This window comes from Chanodichthys erythropterus, chromosome 7, assembly GCF_024489055.1.
Source record: "Chanodichthys erythropterus isolate Z2021 chromosome 7, ASM2448905v1, whole genome shotgun sequence".
Taxonomy (NCBI): domain Eukaryota; kingdom Metazoa; phylum Chordata; class Actinopteri; order Cypriniformes; family Xenocyprididae; genus Chanodichthys; species Chanodichthys erythropterus.
The window spans coordinates 1,563,832-1,587,808 of record NC_090227.1 but is presented as its reverse complement, the minus strand read 5'-3'; positions in this window follow the sequence as shown (position 1 = coordinate 1,587,808).

The window sequence follows — 23,977 nt, the reverse complement described above, 5'->3', positions numbered from 1 at the left end:
TGTTGTTGTTTTGTTTACCTACTATGGTTGAAAACAGAAAGATAATAATGTCATGGCATGGTGAGATGTGACCCCAATGCTGTGCTGTGCTGTAAAGTAAAGTAAAGTAAAGTAAAGTAAAGTAAAGTAAAGTAAAGTAAAGTAAAGTAAAGTAAAGTAAAGTAAAGTAAAGTAAAGTAAAATAAAAAAAAAAATAATAGGGAGTACTGCATTTATCCTTCAGGAAAAAAAAAAAAAATGACATGCATAAAAAAATATAGCATAAAAATTGCATTAATTGTTTAATCTATGTAATAAAAAAATATTATTATTATTATTATTTTATTTTTTTTATTTTTTATTTTTTTTTTACTTACTATGGAAAGATATTAATATCATGGCATGGTGAGATGTGACCCCAAATGAAAAATAAAATAAAATAAAATAAAATAAAATAAAATAAAATAAAATAATAAAATAAAATAAAATAAAATAAAATAAAATAAAATAAAATAAAATAAAATAAAATAAAATAAAATAAAATAAAATAAAATAAAATAAAATAAAATAAAATAAAATAAAATAAAATAAAATAAAATAAAATAAATAAAATAAAATAAAATAAAATAAAATAAAATAAAATAAAATAAAATTAAATTAAATTAAATTAAAGTAAATTAAATTAAATTAAATTAAATTAAAGTAAATTAAATTAAATAATAGGGAGTACTGCATTTATCCTTCAGAAAAAAATGACATGCATAAAAAATATAGCATAAAAATTGCATTAATTGTTTAATCGTTTTTTATTTATTTATTTTTTTTTATTTATTTATTTTTTTTTTTTTTAACCTACTATGTTTGAAAACAGAAAGATAATAATGTCATGGCATGGTGAGATGTGACCCCAATGCTGAAAATAAAATAAAATAAAATAAAATAAAATAAAATAAAATAAAATAAAATAAAATAAAATAAAATAAAATAAAATAAAATAAAATAAAATAAAATAAAATAAAATAAAATAAAATAAAATAAAATAAAATAAAATAAAATAAAATAAAATAAAAAATTAAAATACATTAAAATAAAATAAAAAAATAAAAAATTAAAAATAAAAAAAAATAAATAAAATAAAAATTTAATAAAATAAAATAATTGAACAACTCCCCCTAAATAAATAAATAAATAAATAAATAAATAAATAAATAAATAAATGATAATTTAATTATTATTAAGTAATACTACATTTAACAACTTTAATTATTTTAATACTTTTCTTTGACCTACTAAATATCCAGTAGGCTAATAGTATTGAGGCTTTAACCTTTTTTTCTTTTCTTTTTTTCTTTCTTTCTTTCTTTTAAACAAACAAAGTGCACATGCTTTTTCCCGGAAAGGTGACTCCTATCGTGTTTATTCTATTTGAGGTCAATCTGACAGCAGAAAAAAAATGGCATTGCAGAAAAATACAATGAAGCAAACCGAAATAAACAAGTGTCAGAGTGCATCTCTACTGTGTTACTGGAAATCAAAATCAAAACACAGGGTGAAAAGTCCTTGCACGTCCAATAATCATGCTTTTACATGCAAGACACCAAACAGAAGCAATGAATTGATTTATTAATGGAAGCATGTTGAAATGTGTTCATTATAATTTATCATAAGATAAGAAAGGTAAACAACCTGATACTTCATTGTGAAGTGTTTTCAGCTATTGAAAAGGCCTTGGGTTTCTGAAATCTCAAAAACATGAGGCTTAAAAAGAGATTTGTATGCATGTGCGTATAGGTAAACAGATATTTGTTTGCAACACTTTGTTTTGATGGTTCCCTTTAGACATCATTATACATGTCAACTAACTCTCATTATTGTATTAGTAGACTGTCTGTTTAATATCTGCTGACACTTTTTTCTGATGCTCCTCAACATTCGACAGACTAAGTAACTTTACAAGTACATGTCAACTTATTCTACTAACCCAAACACCTTATTTTCCTAGCCTTAACCATCTAATAATGCTCAACTTATACTCTAATGAGAGTTAGTTGACATGTAGGTCTGTCTAAACAGAATGTCTAAAGGGAACCATTGAATTAAAGTATAATCGACTTTCCTAGTTACATAAAAAGGCCGTTATCTGAGGATGTTCCCGGTAGACTACGGATTTTTCATTTCCCTTAGAAACACGAGTCTGAGGACAAGGTCACAAGTCCCTAAAGAGATCTGAACTCAAACTCTTTTATGTTTTGTATACGTATAAAAGTTCTCTGAGTGAGATTTATTGGATGTCGATCGGTGGGTATCAGGTGTGTGATTCAACAGATTTGTGATACTTATGTGATATTGCAATAGAAAGCTTCAATAGACTATTTCATTCCTTGAAATATCAAGTGTGTTTCCGACTATGCGACACAGCTGTTGCTCAATATAATCAAATACCATGATGTTAAACGCACTATTCATATCACATATGGGCCGCCATTTGTTTCATCCCGACTCAATAGCTGTTTCAGCATTCATTTGTCTCTGTTTAATCAATAATCTTTTTTCGAGATGTGTTGAGTAGGGTTACAGCCTCTCTGCTGCTCTAAAATTCAATGTAATGAAGCAGAATCACTTTGGACATATCCGCAACGGTGCTTGATTTACAATTAAAATCGATTTAGCATATTCAGAGCTACAGTAGGTGTTCTGAATGAGGCCTGTCTTGGTAGGATTCATGACTGAGGTTACACATGAAACATGAAAGTATGCGTGGGCTGTCTACTTTCTGGTCACCGCCAGCAAGTTGCTATGGTTTTAACAAATGTAATCAATGGTAGGGTATTTTTTTTCTTTTTTTATCCGCACATAAAAGCTTCATTGCACACACAGGGCTGCAAACATGAAATATCACTTAAAGAGACAGTTCACCCTGAAACGATTAGACGTTTTTACTCGTATCATTCCAAACCTGTATATACAAAATTAATATACTGTAAAATAATAGGCCTAAACTTAAGTGTGAACTGAATGTAATGTTTTTAGATACACGTTTTTTGCAGTTAAATGAAAATGTATTACAGTTAGTTGAACTTAAGAGTGCATTTTGACAAACTTAAGTAGGACTTAAATACATCTAATTTCACAATTACGTCTATTGACTTGAAAATATTGCATATATACACCGATCAGCATAACATTATGAGCACTGACAGGTGAAGAGAATAACACTGATCATCTCTTCATCACGGCACCTGTTAGTGGGTGGATATATTAGGCAGCAAGTGAACATTTTGTCCTCAAAGTTGAGGTGTTAGAAGCAGGAAAAATGGGCAAGCGTAAGGATTTGAGTGAGTTTGACAGTGGTCAGTATCTATCAAAAGTGGTCCGTGAACCGGTGACAGGGTCATGGGCGTCTGAGGCTCATTGAAGGCTGGACCGTGTCGTCCGATCCAACAGACGAGCTCCTGTAGCTCAAATTGCTCCAGAAGTTAATACTGGTTCTGATAGAAAGGTGTCAGAATACACAGTGCATCAGTTTGTTGCGTATGGAGCTGCAGACCCATGCGGTGTTTGAGGTGTTGACTTGGCCTCCAAATCCCCCAGATCTCAATCCAATCGAGCATCTGTGGGATGTGCTGAACAAACAAGTCCGATCCATGGAGGATCCACCTCATGTCAACTTACAGGACTTAAAGGATCTGCTGCGAACATCTTGGTCCAGATACCACAGCACACCTTCAGGGTCTCCATGCCTCGACGGGTCAGCGCTGTTTTAGCAGCAAAAGGTGGATCAACTCAATATTAGGAAGGTGGTCATTATGTTATGCCTGATCGGTGTGTATATATGCAGCCATATATGATAGCAATGCAAGAATACCTCAATCTTACAGAAATGAACAGCACATGAAAACGAAAGTTTCATTTATAGATGAACTGTTTCCTGAAATGTATTCATCAAGCTCAAGTTCATCTTCGCACCATATTGCATGTGTGCAGTGTGTTGTCAAACTGTAAAGATGCATCCATCATTTTCATGCTGGGACATTAAGCATTCTGCAGATGTTAAAATGAGAGGAGGAATAAGAGGAATACATCGTCTGAAGAAAAAAACGATCCTTGCAGGAACATCACTCATACGCAACTTTCATCTACAACCCATATGCAATATTTAGAAGCCACCCTCTGTTCCTGAAGGGTTTCTGCCAAAGCACATTTGCTTACTTATTTCTCTGCTGTGTGTTGCGCTAGATCCATGCGATGAAGTCGTTCCTGTAAAGGCACTACTGTTTATCCACCTCTAATCTCATCCTGTTTTCTCCAAAAAAGCACCAATAGCACAAAGCACACTTATTATCCACAGACGTGCTGCAACAGGTTGTTCAAAAAAGATCATGTGGTCTAAATGAGGCACATGTGCTGTTTTCTCCCAGCAGAGAGCAGCTGTGGCCCTGTCAACATACAGTGGCATCCATGATAAATTGTACCAACCCAACGAAGCCCTCAGTGACAATCGCTCTCATGACTCACTGCACTTTGTCTTGCCTGGATTCTGATGCTGATAGCTTGGGATTCAATAGATGGTTGCCACAAGGAACAGTCTTGCTTGCTCTCCCTCTCTCTCATCCTTCTTCTTCTTCTTCTTCTTCACTGTAAAAAAAATCCTGTTGTTTCTACGGAAAAATACCGGCAGCTGTGGTTACCAGAACAATACTGTAAAAATGACATCAAACCGTAAACATACTTACGGAGTGACATGTGAATTTTACATTTTAAATCTGTTACATTTACGGTAAAATAACGTATTTCATTAACTGATATAATGTTAATTTACCAACCTAATGAAGTATTAATATCTGTTTTGTATCTTTATAATACACTGACAGTCACCAAACACAGTGGTGATGAGAGTCACATGATGAATCAAAGTTCATCACAAGCAGATTTTCCACAAGCTGAAGAGGACAATAGTAATATATAAAAGGAGCACACAGTGTCATTCACACACACACTAAACACCATCATGGTAATGTGCATGACATTTTAAAAATGCAATAAACATTAATTTAACAACATTAGATGTAACATAAAACCCTAATGTACATAACTGATTAGAAAAAATTGAGAAAAACTAAGAAGAAACAGAGTTATTTAAACGAAAATATATCAAATGTGAAGTATCATGCAGGGAATTGTGGGAATGTCAATATATGGTTTTTCACTGTAAATTTTACAATGAATTGTTATTTTTCACTTCCAAAAACTGTGAATTTAATGGTATTTTACCGTAAAATTACATTAAATGTACCATTAGATATATTACAGTTATTCACTGTATATAGTACGGAAACTTTCTGTAAACCAATCAACAGCTTTTCACCGCAGCATTTTTACAGTCTTTTACTGTTAAAATCACGGTCATTTTTTACAGTGTTCTTCTTCCTCCAAGTGCAGATGAAGCAGATAGTGTGGAGGATGAAGGCACAGATGAAAGACTTCTCAAACAGAAACCAAACTGCTTTAAATGAATGTGGTCCAAAGAAACATTTACTTGAGAAGCAAAGGGATGTTAGACATCAAAGGGGACCTATTATGCAAAAATTACTTTTACATAGTGTTTGAACTAATGTGTGTTGACAGTGTGTGTATAATGGTAAAAATCCACCAACTCTTTGTTTTAATCCCCATAAATCATGAACAGTGTCTCAGGCCCCGCCCACGACTGCTGACGGACTCTGCCGTATTAGCATAGTCTCCGCCCTAAGTGAGTTGTACACTCTCGCCATTTTCTCCTGGCTGGAGCAGCTCTAGCGAAAAGAATGACTTGTTAGCAACTCAGGTGCTTTGTTGTTGTAAGAGTCTTCATCAGAGCCGCTAAAGATGCAGAGGATTTGTTTTATTTTTGAAGGGAATGCACCCCATATACCTAAATTTGTTTATGCTTGTGCAAATCATTTTACACCAGGCTGCTTTGTACAAAGGGACGATACAAAACACAGGTTTTGCTCTAAAGTTGTTACTGTTTGTGATCCAGCAGAGTGATACTGGTAACAGCAGTAATGAAAGGGAGAGCATGCACTTTATTACAGTTCATCTGAGTTTGTTTTATGGATTTTACCAGTTTATTAAGCACCCCCCTGAAAAGGCATAAGGTCAGTGTTCATTTGTTTACTGTTAGTTGTAATGAGTGTTTCTGTGTAATTCGCTGTGAATGTTGATGAAAATGCAAGGGAGAGAGAGTTTATGGATAAACGCTTAAACGATTAAAGTTTATTTCAGCTCTTACTGTGATTTTCTGGAGTGAAAACGGATGCTTCATCTTTTGTGCGATGTACAATAAACTTCATAAAACTCATCAGTAAAGTTTTGGCCATCATTCGGACAGGGTCCGGTACAACAGGTTTGTACTAATAATGGATAAAAGCAAGATGACAACATTCATTATAACCGTAATTAATCTAAACTCTACCTTTTCTATCTCATGCAGCATATATTCTCTGGCTCTGTAGGCATCATTGTCCGGCTCCGGTTTGAACTGAACACCGCTGATGACAGTTTCTGGCATTTTCAGTGCATGAGATTGTCCTGTTTTGTTGTTGTCAGTATGCCTGAGCATGAGCTCTTGAAGCTCCACCCTCTTCTTGAAAGAGGGCCGGGAGCAGCAGCTCATTTGCATTTAAAGGGACACACAAAAACTGAGCGTTTTTGCTCACACCCAAAAGTGATAATTTTAACATGCCATAAATGGCATAAATGGCATGGCACTGTTTTTTTACAGTGCCATTTTTTTAATGGCACTGTAAAAAAAATAAAAAAATAAATCCCAGTAAAATTTATGGTAAAAAAAAGGCAGCTGTGGTTGCCAGAACTTTACCGTAAAAAATACAGTAGCGACTTAAAAAAAAAAAAAAAAATCTGTTAAATTTATGGTAAAATAACATATTTCATTAACTGATATAATGTTAATTTACCAACTTAATGAAGTACAAATATCTGTTTTGTATCTTTATAATACACTGATAGTCACCAAACACAGTGGTGATGAGAGTCACATGATGAATCAAAGTTCATCACAAGCAGATTTTCCACAAGCTGAAGAGGACAATAGTAATATATAAAAGGTGCACACAGTGTCATTCACACACACACTAAACACCATCATGGTAACATGCATGACATTTTAAAAATGCAATAAACATTAATTTAACAACATTAGATGTAACATAAAACCCTAATGTACATAACTGATTAGAAAAAAAAAAAAAATGAGAAAAACTAAGAAGAAACAGAGTTATTTCAATGAAAATATATCAAATGTGAAGTGTCACGCAGGGAATTGTGGGAATGTCAATTTACGTTTTTTCAATGAATTGTTATATTTCACTTCCAAAAACTGTGAATTTAACGGTATTTCACCGTAAAAATTACATTAAATGTACCGTTAGATCTATTACAGTTATTCACTGTATTTAGTACGGAAACTTTCTGTAAACCAATTGACAGTTTTTCACCGCAGCATTTTTACAGTCTTTTACTGTTAAAATCACGGTCATTTTTTACAGTGTGGGGTATTTTGAGCTGAAACTTTACATACAGACTCTGGAGACTTATTTTACCTCTTGTAAAAAGGAACATAATAGGTCCCCTTTTTGTTTTCTAAAAAAAAAAAAAAAAAAAAAAAGTATCAAAATGAAGTGAGTTTATGCTTGAAACACACACACACACACACACACACACACACATGCAAAATCAGTCAGTGGGGTAAGAAGAAAAACCTTAATTAAAAGTGGAAACAATAGGCTATTACCCCACTGACAGATATTTTTGTTTGTTTGTTTGTTTGTTTTAAGCATAAACATGCTTAATTTTATAAACTTTTTTTCTTTTAGAATATCTTAAAGGATATTAATTCACTCTGAAATGAAAATTACCCCACAATTTACTCACCCTCAAGCCATCCTAGGTGCATTTGACCTTCTTCTTTCTGATGAACACAATCAGAGAAATATTCATAAACATCCTGATGCATCCAAGCTTTATAATGGCAGTGAAACAGACCAACAAGTATGAAGCTGAACAGAGTGCCTCCATCCATCATAAACGTACTCCACACGGCTCCGGAGGGTTAACTAATTTTTTACTGGAAAACAAAACAAAATACTGAGAAAGAAATTCATTTTTAGCAGTACAACATTTAACAGGAAAAACTGGTATTATGGCTTTAACAGGCTTGGTTTTATAGTGTTAGATTGTTAGTTTCTATTTAGCAGAATAGATGTTCGTCTGAATATGAAGAAGCTATGAAAACGAATAGGTTTAATAATGCAGAGAATTTAAAAATCAGACATGGGGAACGGATCAGACCTAGCTAGATTTAATAAGCACCCTGCAGCCCAGACTCTTCAAAGAAAGTGATTTTTTATTAATTTCCTTACATGTCTCTGAAAGAAATGTCCATTACTTTTAATCTTAACAGAAACAATAATGAACTGAAAAATGTATTTAAATAAAGTGTCAGCTATTAACTAAATGTTTTTATCTATTTATAATTTGTATTAAGTCGTCTTAAACTCAGTCTACTTACAAATATAATGTGATGTATCTAAATTTCCGTCTGCAGTGAATTCTTTCACATCACCAATTCTGATATCCGGGGCTCAAAGAAAATCCAGAGTTTCCCACTGGTAGCTACAACATTACAGTGTTCTCATCTTGTCAATGCGATCATTTCAACATGACTTGAAGGCAGCACAGCACACTTCTTTTTAGCATCACAGTAAGCTGACTAGCCAGATATAATCCCTGAACAACAGGAGAGACCTCGATAGAGCTCGGATGTTGCCATTCACGATGGATAAGCGCTGGCTTGCCTGCGGAGAAAAGGAAATGTAGCAACCTACAACCCTTTCACTTCATCTTCACAAGATTCATGTTAACTATCACTCATCTTTAATAACTGCATATGCCAACTAAAACCTCTACATCTATCAGCATTAGGTGAAAAACACTCTTTTTTTAACTCCACTTCCACCTCACAGAAGGCGGAGCCTGAAAGCCACACCTACCTATTGCATCATCTGCACGGACCAATGGTAGTTCGAAGCTGTTTCAAACTTCTGAACTGAACTCTAAAGGAACTTTGTTTTGTATCAAAGTCCCTTTAAGACAAGTCATTTCACTCTGCGGCCATTTTTGAAACGCCTCTCTGGCATCCTGGGCATCCATGCAGCTCCTATCTCTTTGAATGGGGAAACATCAGATTCTACAAAGCTTTCGATTAAATTTCATATTTGAAATCACCAATGAATTCTGACAACATCTGTCTCATAATTTTTTTTCCAAACGCTCAAATCATGACAAAACTATTTTTTTTTTAGGCTGGATCCAGCTAATGCGCATGCGCAAACCTAAATGCACGTCTCTTGTGCCTCATTTCGGAGGCGCGCGTCTGCTTGTTTCTATAGTATTTCGCCTGCTGCAGTGACGCGTTGACTTTACAAGTCGGCGATTGACTCTTATTTTGAAGGCGGGACTTATTCCGCCATATTGCGCGTTACACTTTCTCCCATTCAAAACAATACGAGTGACACGTCTTGTTATTCTATAGTCTTTGTTTGTATTCGGGCATACTACTATTATGGTGTACTGTTTTTTGCATACTATATAGTAGGGAAGTATACAAGATAAGTAAGTCAGGTTAAGTCGGACACTTTTTCCTAGTCATCTCAATGGCAAAAAGTGTCCCAATCACCCTGAATTCATATACAGTATATTCCATTTTGGAAGTAGCGTTGGGTTTTGTTTTAGAAGCTGATGTTTTGTTTAAAGCTGACATTTGGTCCACATTGTGGTAGAGCCGCCAAAAGACGATTTATTTGGTGTGAGATGAACCTCGACAGACTGTGGCATGCAAATTGACTGTAGAAATTAATTTAAAAAAAAATCAGCAGCTAATACAAGTCACTGTATAATTTACACACGGTCTACTGGTCACATGGGAACTGTCTGTAAACTTGCAAGAAAGAGGCTGGCGAAAATAATAACTTCTATAGCTATTTAATACTCTTTTTTAAGGAGCTTTGATATCCATGGCCACTGAAATATTGATCACTGGGAATTTGTGGTTGTACGAGCTTGAAAGACTTTCCGTAAAGCAGTGCGTAAGCAAAAGAACATTACAGTCCTCGAGTATGTCTCCTCTCATCTGAGAAGTGAAAGGAGGATAACTGCTTTACAGAGACGATCGGTGCTTTTATAGTGATGGGTTTGCAAATATATGAGCCACAACATGTCTTTGCTGTCCTCGAGCAAGACATTATCCTTTTCAGTACATCGATCTGTCTCTTTTTCTCCATCCGCGTTCTTTCTCCGTATGGGGCGATTCTAGGATTTCAATATTAGGGCAGCCCAATGAGGGATAAAAAAATTGTGTGTGTGTGTATATATATATATATATATATATATATATATATATATATATATATATATATATATTGTTTGTATACTAGGTAGGCATGAACAATACAGTAGATTTGGGGAAGTCAATCCCCAAATATGCCTATTAGTTCACCCAAAAATGAAATTTCTGTCATTAATTATCGTTCCAGACCCGTAAGACCTTTGTTCATTTTCAGAACATAAATTAAGATATTTTTGGTGAAATCCGAGAGGTATGTGACTCGTCTATAGACAGCATCAGTCAATATCATCGTGACTGCAGTGGTTCAACCTTAATGTTATGAAGAGACAAGAATAATTTTTGTGAGTAAAAACAAAACAAAAATAACGACTTTATTCAGTTTTATTCCTCTGTTTCATTCTCATACGTTGTTTACGTCCAGTGCTTCCAGGTTCTTCGTCAGAATGCCGACTCATCAATGGCCGGCTCCTGCATCAGCATCATACGCATACGTTGTGCTGATCACATGATCAGCGTTGGCCAATACTGAGCCGGCATTCAGCCGTAAACACGGAAGCCTTTACTGTGCTTACTGCGTCACCTAAGATTATGACTGGGAGCAGAAGAGATTGTTGAATAAAGTTGTTATTTTTGTATTCTTGTCACTTCATAACATTAAGGTTGAACCACTGCAGTCACGTTGATGATTTTAACGATGTCTTATGTACCTTTCTGGATTATATTGCTGATTTCATCAAAAATATCTTCATTTGTGTTCAGAAGATGAACAAATGTTTTAAGGGTTTTGGAATGACATGAGGGTGAATAATTAATGACAGAAATTTCATTTTTGGGTGAACTAACCCTTTAAATAACCAGTTAATATTAATTTATATTATTTAAGAATATAGACAAACCTTATATTACTGTAAATGTCTAGATTGGCCATATGTGGGTAAAATTAAAAAAAAAATGTACCCCATGTAATGTTTTAAACACTTTTTTACTCTACATTTGTGCAGTAAAATTTACTTTAAAGAAGATCTACATTTCTCGTTTTCATTCAAACACGGAAAATGTGCCATGGTTTAGTTGAGGATTTCTGTCACCTGGTGGAAAACAAACACATTTTAAAAAAGAAAATGACATGATATTATCACTATAACCAGTAGATGGCAGCAAAGGACCACTCATGATCTCATTTCACATTTCCATTTCCTTTATAGTTATTTTCACGTGTTTTGCTTTTGGATTTATTATAAAATCAATATGATCACAAATTAGTGTACAGATTACTGAATTAATCACGCAATTTTAGAGGCACTGGGTGGAAATAAGCCCTCCTAAAATGAGCCTAGTGATGCCCCTGTTTGTCTCTCATTTCATGGTTCCTTTAAAAGATTTTACACTTCAAAGACAGAGTAGCAATTTTCAACCAAGACCAAACTATAAAACCCCCCAAAACAAACTAAACGTAAGCTTGAAATAGTGCTTTTTTAATAATACCCAGAGAAGTCAAAGCAAGCAGCATAGCAAATCTGTAAAAATACAAACCAGTGGTACGGATCATAAGACACTGAATCAAATTGCTACATAATTCACACCTGAAGAGTAGCAGTTTAATTCTGTCATCTTCTGCCCAATCTGAACGGAATAATCCAATTTTCTACCGATGATGAAAGCTAAATGCAGACTGTCGCATATATCTCCTCCAGTCAGGTTTGGGGGATAATTAGAGAACATGGGAACATATACATAACATCTTTCCCAAAGGAAAGAAAAGAAAGATGAAAGGACAAAGAGAGAGAGAGACGGTTAGCTTGCGTGTCAATTAAGCAAAAAATGACAGATAAGGCAACCATGCAAATGCTAGTTTGGCATAAAATAGACAAGATACATATTAATGAGATCCAGAATACAGTTGGAGTCAGCAGCTGAATCGTGCAGACATTGATTATTCAAATGAACCCGCGGAGGGCGACAGATTTGTGATCATGTCAAAGTGTAACGAGGAGAAAAACCACGGCGGACAAAGTAGGTGTCAGAATTACACGGAGAAATCAGCCCTACCTGACAAATCCCTCACACTGTTGCTTCATCAGGAGGATGTGCATCCATGTAAGCAGAGCAGATGAGAAGGCTTTTGAATTTCGTGAAATGACGTTCAGTCCTTGTTAAGCCTTGCTTTGTGAACACAGACTAAAAGGCTTCAACAAAATTCACTCCGAAAGTCACTTCAGGTGTGATTCTGGTTATTACCAGACGAATCACTACATCACATCACTACGGTAAAGCACTGTAATGAATAACATGAACTGAGTGTTTGTTGTACTCTATGCAAATGGCAACCAATATCAAATGTGTCTTTAGGCTGTTAAACTTTTACTAACTCTCAGGAATGCTGTGAAACCAAGTCATTCACACACACACACACACACACACACAAATTTCTAATATAGACATTTAACTCTTGTGAAAACGAAGTATGCGTAATTGTACTGAATGTGTACTTTAAATCTTAAAAGTATATTAAAAAAACTGTACTTGCAGATAATATAATATTAATGAAATAAAAGGCCACTTAAGTACACTTTGAAAAAGTTCACTATGTAATAATGCCAATTTATAACTTTTAAAGTACATTTTAAATCATTATGTCTTGTTTATCTTACACTTTAAAAGTACATGTTAACCATTTTAATTTCAAATACAATAGAAGTAATTATGAAATTACATATAAAGATGTATTTAAGTCCAAAAAAGTTCAGCTAATTGCATTTAATGTAAATGTAAACTCTATACATTTTTCATTTAATTGCAATTAACATGCAGTTAAGTGTCCAAAATCTTTACATTCAGTTTGCGCTTACATGCTTGCAGAGAAAGGCGTACCAAAACATAATAACTGGATTGTCCTTTTTCACGTTTTTTGGGTTGGTAGATGTAGAAATATTATTTCTGTCATAAGTACTTTTTTTTTTTTTTTTTTAGAATTATGCCCAAGTGTACTTCTTTTTCACAAGTGTTACGTCTGGAGACTTTATTTTATTTAATTGTTTTGTGTGCTTTTGTGTTTTCTTTTTTTGTTTTTCCTACATGTCCACAACTACCTTGCTGAGGGAGGTAATTGGGTACACCTGTGGCTGATTGGCTGCCCATTCACATCAGAGCCACTGATTGGCTGCACCCAAGAGAAAGCCAGCATATAAAGACAGCCCTGTCTCACAACAAGCTGAGAGGGAGAGGGATGCAGATGGTTGTTTGCCACATGGACTTCTTTTCTCTTGCCCCAGATAATGCCACTGTGTTTTTGGTCCGTGATTATTGTAAACCATTGGTGCTGCTGTGAATGTAGTTGAAGACTTATAGGCTTTGTTTTCTTTAGAATGTAAGATTTATTTTAAGTAAATCTGTAGGGAGGTGGGTGCTTTTTTTTGTTTGAAATTGCTTTTCTCCTGGTTATTTGTAGTCAGGAAGATAGGCAAGTTCATTTGTTATTTATTTATTTTTTTTTTGGTTATGTATAGGTAAGTTATGATTAAACTTGAGTTAGGAATGTTTTGTTTGTTATGTTGGCCTTTGCCCCCTCCTGAAGCTTATGTTCTTCCTTTTATCTTTTACATTTGATTTAATAAATATCCTTTAAGAATCATTGGTTTTGGATGTGTGTTGCTGGGGTGGGAGACAAGAGGTTCCTGTGCTCTCTCTCTCCAAAATTTTGTTACTGCCATGTCATTACCCCTAGACTAAAACGGGCTGGCATGTAACAAGTGGGGGCTCGTCCTTTCAAGTGAAAGTTTACCGTGGCGTAATTGTAAGTATCTGCTCATTTTCTTTTGTTCTGTTTGGCTGTTTTCTTTCTGGTAAGGGAGAAAGCTCCTGTGGTACTGAGAATTATGGAATTTGATTTGATTTCATTTACCCTTTCTCCTACCATAGAAGTTTTTGAGCGTTGCAGGAAGGCAGATTTGTTGGTAATTGCAGACTTCTTTAATGTTGAGGTTCCTAGGCAGTCTACCAAACAAGTTATTAAAGATCACTTGCGAGAAAAGCTGATTGAGGATGGAATTTTGCCAGATTACTCTGCCATCAGTGCTGAGGGACAACCTGGGCTTGCAGCAGAAGCTGTGGCAGGTGGGGTTCTTCCTGGTCTGGCGACTGAGTCTCTGGGTGAGTCTATGTTAGCTGTCAAGTTGAAGGAGTTGGACCTTCTTATAAAAAAACAGGAGTGTGAGGGTCAAAAGATCAGGCTTCGTGCTATAGAGGCACAAGCGGATAGGGATATTAGGATGCGTCAGTTAGACTTGCGTGCTCAGGAATTAAATCAAAAACCAGTTCCTATGCCTCGCTCAAGATTACCTTCTATGATATCTCCTGCTACTTCACCTGCCGCTGTTGTACCTCAAAGTGCTGCTTTGTCTTCCGTCGTTTCACCTGTTGCTATTTTGCCTCAAAGTATTGATAATGCAACTTCTGAGCCTGATTTTGATGTTGGCAAGTATCTTAAACTCGTACCCCCATTTAGAGAGGCAGAAGTGGATTCGTACTTTGTTGCCTTTGAACGGGTGGCTATGAAATTACGGTGGCCAAAAGATGTGTGGGCTCTTTTGTTGCAGTGCAGTCTTTCTGGTAAAGCGCAAGAGGTTTGCTCCGCCTTACCAATAGAACAGTCTCTTGACTATGATGTAGTAAAATCTGCCGTTCTACGAGCGTTCGAGTTGGTGCCTGAGGCATACCGACAAAAATTTAGATCACATGTGAAAACAGCCAGACAGACATTTGTTGAATTCGCGAGGGAGAAGAAAACCCTTTTTGAGAGGTGGTGTCTCTCCAGCAAGATTATGTCTCTTGATCAGCTTCAAGAGCTTATCTTGCTGGAGGACTTTAAAAGTTGTATTCCGGAAAATGTTGTTGTCCATTTAAATGAGCAGAAAGTTGCGAACCTTTCCGACGCCGCCGTTCTGGCCGATGAGTTTGTGTTGACTCATCGGAATGTGTTTCCCCCTGCACGTCGTGTTAATGTATCCCCTGCCGTTTGCGAAGTATCTGATAGGGAAGCGACCCGTGTTTTCTCACGCAATGGCAAAGGTGAGGCACATTTGAGTGTCCGTCGTAAAAATGCCTCCGGTGATAAGTGAGCTTGCTTTTATTGTTTTGATACCAGTCATTTAATTTCTGACTGTAAAGCATGGAAGCAAAAGAATTCTGCTTCCAAATCTAAAAGTGTTGCACTCGTACACCCCGTGTCTAATGAGAATCATACAACCGCTCCTTCCTACCAGCCTTTCCTCCTGACTGGCTCAGTGTCTCACTCAATTGATTCTGAGTGTAAACCTGTCACCATTTTGAGAGACACTGGGTCAGTTCAGTCATTTATTTTAGAGGAGTTATTGCCCCGGTCTATTGAAACTTACTCTGGTACAGATGTGCTTATACGTGGAATTGGAATGCAGTGTATAAATGTTCCTCTTCATAATGTGTACTTGAAATCGGAACTCGTTACAGGTACTGTAAAACTTGGTGTACGTTCTCAGTTACCTGTCGAGGGGGTGGGCGTTATCTTGGGAAATGACCTTGCAGGGGGCGAAGTTTTTCCCTGTCCAATTGTGGTTCGTAAACCTACCATGAGTGAGAAACCCGACTTAGCACGTCAATTTCCTGCAGCTTTTCCTGCATGTGTTGTGACCCGTGCTCAATCGTCTAAATTCAGAGACATGGTAGATCTCTCTGAATCATTTTTGGCGGTACCTGATGAGTTAGTGGAAGATGAGATACCAGTAGAGTCAGAACATTGCCCTAACTGTGAGAGTGCAGTTACATTTCCTTTAAAGATTGGTAAGGAGCAATTGGCTGCTGCACAGAAATCAGACCCCTCATTGGTACATTGCATAGAAGCTGCTGTTCCCCTGTGTCAAGTGTCTAATGCTAAGGTAGCTTACTTTTGGGAAGATGCGGTACTCATGCGTAAGTGGAGGCGTGAGGCTCATGAGGATTCACAAGAATCGCCCCAAATTGTATTGCCAACTGATTACCGAGGGCAGGTATTGCACTTGGCTCACGAACATGTGTTATCAGGACACATGGGTGTCACAAAAACCTTTCGTCGAGTTTCACGGTACTTTTATTGGCCCGGATTAAAATCTGATGTATCTGACTTTTGTAGATCTTGTCCTGTATGTCAACTGGCGGGAAAGCCCAATAAAAAGATACCAGTCGCACCTCTGCAGCCAATACCGGTTATGAAAGAGCCTTTTGAGCGCTTGCTTGTTGACTGTGTGGGACCAGTACCCAAATCCAAGTCAGGACACGAATACATTCTAACAATAATGTGTACCGCAACACGTTTCCCAGAGGCGATTCCTTTACGCTCGATTAAAGCTAAAGTCGTCATTAAGGAATTAGTGAAGTTCTGCACTACCTTTGGTCTACCTCGTGTTGTACAAACTGACCAAGGGTCAAACTTTACATCTAAGGCATTCACACAGGCTCTTGTTGAGTTAGGGGTTAAACATCAGCTTTCAAGCGCCTCCCACCCTGAGTCACAGGGTGGGAGTGTTACGTCTGGAGACTTTATTTTATTTAATTGTTTTGTGTGCTTTTGTGTTTTCTTTTTTTGTTTTTCCTACATGTCCACAACTACCTTGCTGAGGGAGGTAATTGGGTACACCTGTGGCTGATTGGCTGCCCATTCACATCAGAGCCACTGATTGGCTGCACCCAAGAGAAAGCCAGCATATAAAGACAGCCCTGTCTCACAACAAGCTGAGAGGGAGAGGGATGCAGATGGTTGTTTGCCACATGGACTTCTTTTCTCTTGCCCCAGATAATGCCACTGTGTTTTTGGTCCGTGATTATTGTAAACCATTGGTGCTGCTGTGAATGTAGTTGAAGACTTATAGGCTTTGTTTTCTTTAGAATGTAAGATTTATTTTAAGTAAATCTGTAGGGAGGTGGGTGCTTTTTTTTGTTTGAAATTGCTTTTCTCCTGGTTATTTGTAGTCAGGAAGATAGGCAAGTTCATTTGTTATTTATTTATTTTTTTTTTTGGTTATGTATAGGTAAGTTATGATTAAACTTGAGTTAGGAATGTTTTGTTTGTTATGTTGGCCTTTGCCCCCTCCTGAAGCTTATGTTCTTCCTTTTATCTTTTACATTTGATTTAATAAATATCCTTTAAGAATCATTGGTTTTGGATGTGTGTTGCTGGGGTGGGAGACAAGAGGTTCCTGTGCTCTCTCTCTCCAAAATTTTGTTACTGCCATGTCATTACCCCTAGACTAAAACGGGCTGGCATGTAACACAAGGGAATAAACTTGGCATTGTATACTATGAAAATTTTGTTGGCTCTGTGACAAATTGCTAAATATATAAATGTGAATGTAAAGCCAATGGCAGTCGCACTATCATGAAAACTGCTTGTATATCACTTCTTTACTTGCAAATTGTAATGCAAGAACGATTGTCTTTTATTTTAAGTCGTCAAAATGAAGATCAAAATGGGTCATTTTGTGACAAATAGGTTCTGTTCCAAAACGTAGTGAGCGTAGGCAGCATTTAAAGGCATGATAGATGTGCTCCATATGTGAATGTTGTTCCAGCCTTCTAGCGGTGCATGTCCACTGGAATGGAGTGAGCAGAGCTAAGCAGGCGTTGTCAATTCATTCCTATGCGAGCCGCGTTACACGTTTGTGCAGGGAGTTGTGGGATTGACAGCGGATCGGAGTAAGATTTGTAACTTTATGCAAATGTCAGGTGGAAAACGCCGAGTGGCAGTCAGGCGCTCTGAGGTGCAGGTAGTGATGCTGAAATGCTGTCATGAGCTTTTTAAAATTGCTGCAGAATTTAGTGTGTAAATCATATTAGGTGTGACCCAATGCACATAATACTACAAAATGGCATAGAATAGTGCATAAATGCCATAAATAGTGCATCATTTGGGACACAACTATTGTTTACATATTATATTTCATATGCGGTTTGGATGCTTTAATTGTGAGTAAACTGAATGGAATAACACACGTTTATGACATTTACACTGTAACTTTACTTAATACATTCAAAACCAAAGTCTGCATCTTTTCTACTGTAATTATGTCCATACGAACTATATGATTATATTGGTCGTGTATTGAAAACTACTATAGAGTACAGGCGTTCTAGAGTTTTGAACGCGTGCCTTAAGAAACACTTTGAAAAAGTAGTGCACTTAATTGTATTGTATGTGCACATGTAGTGTACTTCAAATCTTAAAAGTATATCTAAAAAAAATTTACTTGCAGATAATATAATAACAATGAAATGAAAGTCCACTTAAGTGCACTTAAAGAAAGCACGCTGTTTCTTAACACACTTAAGTACACTTTAAAAATGCACTTTGTAATAATGTCAAAGTTAATCTTTTACTATCAAGTACATTTTAAATCATTATGTTTTAATAATCCATTGTCATTTTGTATTATAATTTGAACTTTCGTGTTGCATTTGATATTACACTTAAAGTTCATATATTTTAAATGTACAAAATTGCAACTTCATAATTGCAAATGTGCAATTACATATATATTTAAAAACATGAAATGCACAAGTTAATAGAAATGGCATTAAAACATATTTTAGTTTTGGCAGTCCACTTTAACCATATTTCAAAAACAATATAATTATGAAATTACTGTACATATAAAGGTGCATTTAAGTGTGTCAAAAAACACTCTTAAATTCTACTAGTTCCATTTAATATACATTTAAACTATAATAAAATTGTAATGCATTAATCCATTCATTGTAAATAACATGCAATTATGTGTCCGAAAACATTAAATTTGCTCTATATTCTTTAAAAGTGTCATATTTCTGTAATAAGTACTCTTAAAATTATGCTAAAGTTTTCTCAAGGGGATGTACGATACATGTTACCATCTCCTCAGTGACAGATCCCTAGTTAAAGTGAAACATTTAATTTAAAAAAGGGACATGGATGTTTTCGTAGCCCAGCAGTAGAGAGTTAAAGCAGATCCAGGGCTCCAGTGATCTTGCCCTGTTTCAGCTGAAGGCTCTGGGATCTCTAGTGTTTAGTTTGCCCTGCACGAGTCAAAGGCCCTGCTGGTCAGTTGCCTTTGGCCATCTCAGACTAAAGCTTTGGAGGCCTTTGACAGTCTGGTGACCCGGTCCATAATCCAGCCCTGTGCGAGTGACACAGTGACCTGCACTCTTTGCCAGAGATCCACAAGAGAAAACTGTCACAGCAACAACAAAATAGCCCAGATATTTTAATGAAATAGCACTGCTACAAATTATTAATGCCCTGCAAATGTTCATGACGCCCGCCACTGACACTAAAAAAATAATAATTTGGACTCTTTGTCAGTGACTAAGAAGCACAGTGAGGGATGTCAAAGCGCATAATGAGAAGACGAAGAAACTAATGCTTGTATTTATCTAAAGATGTGATAATTGTCTGTTAGGTAAGCAGATGACAAATACTTTAAGGAAATGACGAATGCTTTAAAGTAGCTTAATTTGTTCTATCTGTCTCACTAGGCCCATGATGACAATCTACAGGGCACTAATTGCAATGAGCAAATGCAGATCGTGGTGTTCTCAGGCTTGTTTTCATCTTATCTTGATGGATTGTGACACGAGAAGATTCTACATTTCTCTTCCCATCTCTATCTGAAACCTCTTTGTCTACACCCACCCATCAATCAGCTGGCTCGGATGGCACTGATGGTGTATGATTGCAATGGTCTTTTCTTATTCCACCTCCATTTCTTCACTCAAGCCTGTGTCTATTTAAACCCCCCACTCCTGCTTTTCCAGATCTAGTCACAACACAATGTTCTTCCATTTTACACTTGTACATATGTGACTCATTTGCAAGAGACACAAATCACAAAGTAAAAAATAAATAAATAAAAATGCTAGCACCATGGATGAAGACAGGCTGTCAGGCAGGAGAGTCGCTCAATGAAATTTTACTAATAAATCCTTGTCAGCCATTGTGCAAAGGATCTTGACCCACTTAAAGGGACTAAATGTAAGATTTTCCATTTATTAATTGTTTTTTTTATTGCCAAAGTGAACAGCTTGTATTCAAACTTTAAAAAACGAGACCTTCCTCAACTTCCTTGGTTATATATAGATTTTTCTATGAAGGACTCAGGATGTTTTTGCAGGGAAAATTAAAAGAACATTTACTCACGCACCTGAGAGCCTCTCTTCCATTCTGTGACACATGAAATTAAAGGTGCCATCAAATGAAAAATTTAATTTATCTTGGCATAGTTGAATAACAAGAGTTCAGTACATGGAAATGACATACAGTGAGTCTCAAACACCATTGTTTCCTCATTCTTATATAAATCTCATTTGTTTAAAAGACCTCCGAAGAACAGGCGAATCTCAACATAACACCGACTGTTACGTAACAGTCGGGATCATTAATATGTATGACCCCAATATTTGCATATGCCAGCCCATGTTCAAGGCATTACACAAGAGCAGCCAGTATTAACGTCTGGATCTGTGCACAGCTGAATCATCAGACTAGGTAAGCAAGCAAGAACAATAGTGAAAAACGGCAGATGGAGCAATAATAACTGACATGATCCATGATATCATGATATTTTTAGTGATATTTGTAAATTGTCTTTCTAAATGTTTCGTTAGCATGTTGCTAATGTACTGTTAAATGTGGTTAAAGTTACCATCGTTTCTTACTGTATTCACAGAGACAAGAGCCGTCGCTATTTTTTTATTTTTAAACACTTGCAGTCTGTATAATTCAAACAAATGAATAATCCAAATAAATACAATACTCACATAATCCGACGCATGCATGAAGAACACTTTGTAAAGATCCATTTTGAGGGTTATATTAGCTGTGTAAACTTTGTTTATGCTGTTAAAAGCAAGCGCGAGCTCCGGGGGCGGGGAGCATGAGGAATTAAAGGGGCCGCAGCCTGCATAGTTTATGATGCCCCAAAATAGGCAGTTAAAAAAAATTAATTTAAAAATATATATATGGGGTATTTTGAGCTGAAACTTCACAGACACATTCAGGGGACACCTTAGACTTATATTACATCTTGTGAAAAAATGTTGGCACCTTTAATGCTTATACAATGTTCAGGATAATGCTGAAAGAGCCATACTGTACTTTAAATGGATTGTACATTGTTCTGTACATTGACTTCCATAGTACGACAAAAAAAAAAAAAAAAAATACTAAGTCATTGGAGACCAGAAACAGTTTATTTCTTCAGAATATCTTCTTTTGTGTTCAACAGAACAAATAAACTCATACAGGTTTGGAACAACTTCAGGGTGAGTAAAAGATGACAGATTTTTTTATTTTGGGGAGAACTATCCCTTTAATATCAATGTGTCAGTGTGTCAAAGGAAAGGGCTTAATTCAAACTATATTCTCACATAACCAGATCTATATAGTCTATAGTCTCAAATATACTTTAACTATCATAACAGTGTAATTTTAATAACCTCATCTGTCATCATGATGCCCGTGAATTGCAGAGCTGGTGCAAACACCGGTGTTGCTGATAACAAGGGTTTCTCAATTCTACATATAGCCCCTTTAAGTAGGACTTGAGTACATCTTTATATGTACAAAGCTAGCACTAATAATTAGCTATTTTAATTTAGAAGATTGAGTTGCTTATGGATATGCCATTTTCCCTTTCACTGGTGTGAACTGAATACCTCCATCATCTAAGTTAAGCGTGCTTCTCAAACTTGTAAGATTCAAGTCAACATCATATTAGCTCTGGTTGTACTGTATCCACCACTATCAACAAGCTGGGCAAACACAATGTTTATATCCAAGTTTAAGAGGCCAAACACACAGATCTGTGCTGTTAGCTACTGTGGCACGGCATGTTATTCTCTGCAACTGTGAGGTTATTTGGATGAATTTGTAGCAATCACTCTTTTTAGATAATCTTTAGATTACAAACGTAAAGCCTTCTCCTGATAGTTGCTCGTGTACGGAGCTATAGTAAACCCCCCCTCAAAAGGGCGGTTTTATCATCATAGATAAGAAGCATTATCCTCCTCATCTGTAATTGATCACATTATCGTTAATCACTGCTCTTCTAAGAGACTTAACAAACATGGATTCTGGCAGTTTCTCCCCCGGATAGCTGCTTACAACAACATTACTGTTATTTATTATTTATTTTTGCACATCACTCAATTAAAAGCTTGTTAATGTTCTCTGGCAAGTTGTGATTAAACTATTAATCAGAGCCTGATGTGGACATGATTACAAGCCTCCGCCACCTTGACACTGTGATCTTCAGGGACTTGTCTTCACACAAATAATGAGTGTTGACCTGAAACATTGACAGCTGTTTACGTTGGGTTTGTTTAGAATGAAACAGAGGAAACAAGCCATCAAGATTACAATGCATTGTTAAATAATTATGAACTGTAATATACTTCTGGAACTAATTGCTTTGATAACATAAGCTCATTGAATGCAATGCTCTGTTAGGGAATAACTCAATGATGGCTTCAATTCGCACTTTTTTGGGGGGTCTGCAATCAAAAATGTCTATATAACAAAATGCAATAAAAAAAATATGAGCAATAGATGTTTACAGTGTTTATTAATAAAAATGGTGTTTATGTTAGTTCACAGTGCATTAATTAATGTTAACACATACAAATTTGACCTTAAAAATGTTTAGTAGATGTGGAGATTAACGTTAACTAAGATTATTAAATGCTGTATTGTTCTTCATTAGTTCATGTTAACTAATGTACTTAACTAATGTCAGCAAATGAAAATGACTAGGATGTGTACATTAGATTAGAAATTTAGAAGCTTGTTTCTTGAATAAAAAGATAATAAAAAAATAAAGGCTACTTTTTATCACGCAATTCTGATGCGCAAGAGAAAATGTCTGAATTTGTAGCTTTTTGATAACTTGCAAAGTTAATATCTCGCAATTCTGATAAAATAAGTAAATTGTGAATGTATTATTTATGTATTTATTTATTTGCTATTGTGAGTTTATATCCTGCAATTAGGACTATTTTCTTGAAATTGTGACTTTATTTCTAAGAATTATGAGTTTATATCTTGCAATTCTGACTTTATAATTTGCAATTGCGAGTTTACTATGAAAAAAAAAGTCTGATTTGCAAGATCTAAACTTGCAAATGCGAGTTATAAGATCAGAACTGTGAGATAAAAAGTCACAATTATCTTTTGTATTTTTTATTCTGTGGCGGAAACAAGCTTTCATAGAGATTAGAGTTCTTTATTTTCATTATAACAAAATTACAATGAAATTCTGTATGGCTCAGACCACCACACAGGTGAACGTGATTTCATCAAGTACAACATGTTCCTGGATCAACATCTTTGTTGATCCTGGAACAACATTCCAATCAACCAATCAGATTTGAGGGACAAGTTTACCATTTATGTCAAGTTTAGGCTTACAACCTGGGTTAGGTGCTTCCACAACAGTGTTATTCAACTATCATTTCCCTCTGATTTTAGGGATAATTTATGAGTAGGGTTAGGTTTAGGGGTTGGGAAAAGGTTAGGACTAAATTTTCGGATTGGAATGTTGTTCCAGGATCAACACA